The 991-nt window shown below is 39.0% G+C and overlaps 1 pseudogene across 1 annotated transcript; it reads left to right on the top strand.

Moving 5' to 3' along the window:
* The first annotated feature begins 476 nt into the window (after positions 1-476).
* On the top strand, positions 477-784 carry LOC311626237 (large ribosomal subunit protein eL42-like; annotated as a pseudogene). The gene has a single exon. The product of its transcript is annotated as a large ribosomal subunit protein eL42-like (transcript).
* Positions 785-991: the final 207 nt, after the last annotated feature.

The raw sequence follows: 991 nt of genomic DNA, 5'->3' as shown, positions 1-991 counted from the left end.
ATAAAGCTAGATAGTATATATTGGGAGAAAATACCTTAAATGTATGAGCATGGGTGTCAGGGTGGGATAAGGGAATAGAATCTGAAAGGAAGGAAACTAACCAAGAGTTTAAGTATCATAAGGAGGGGCTGATGAAGATAATGTGCCCCGAGGCAGCAGAGGAGTGTGATTGAGGGTGGCAATCCCATCTGCATCTGATGTGCAACTAGAAACATATAGATGGTAGATGGAAAGCCAGAATGCATCTGTTCTGTAGTCATGCTCATATGGAAGCCCTTTTATGTATGAGCAACGAATTGAGTAACAGAAACATAGATGAGCAATGACAGTGAAATTGAGGGTGCATTTTTGTTCTTTAACTTTGTTCTTTATTTTTGTTTTGATTAGAGTGCATTTATTTGTTTTCTGGTCCCTATAAATCAAATTTCTGAGTGGAACTGAAAGACCTCCTTTCCCTGCTGATAGCGCTCACAAACATGGTAAATGTTCCTAAAACCCGCCGAACTTTCTGTAGGAAGTGTGGCAAGCATCAGCCCCACTTAGTAACTCAGTACAAGAAGGGCAAGTCTTCTGTAAGCACAGGGAAGCAGCCTGGCTGTGGTGGGCAGATTAAGCCGATTTTTTTTTAAAAAAAAAAAGGGGCTAAAACTACAAAGAAGATTGTGCTGAGGCTTGAATGCGTTGAGCCTAGGTGCAGATCTATGAAATGCTGGCCATTAAGAGATGTGAGCATTTTGAACTGGGAGGAGACAAGAAGAGAAAGGGTCAAGTGATCCAGTTCTAAGCTCCTATTTTGCTTTATCGTATGACAATAAAATCTTGATATGTTCACCTAAAAAAAAAAAAAAAAAAGCATGAAAAGACCGCATTTAGTTCAAGATCTTTCTTGTGGTACTCTGTTCCATCCAGAGGAAAAAAATATCCTTCTGCTGTTATCAACAAAAAAATAGATATAATAAATAATGTGTGTGGTTCAAGCAAAAACTCGACT

The sequence above is a fragment of the Pipistrellus hanaki genome (assembly GCF_964339955.1).
Source record: "Pipistrellus hanaki genome assembly, chromosome: 7".
NCBI classification, from domain to species: Eukaryota; Metazoa; Chordata; class Mammalia; order Chiroptera; family Vespertilionidae; genus Pipistrellus; species Pipistrellus hanaki.
Note: the sequence above shows the minus strand (reverse complement) of the source record. Positions and strands in the feature narration are given on the sequence as shown.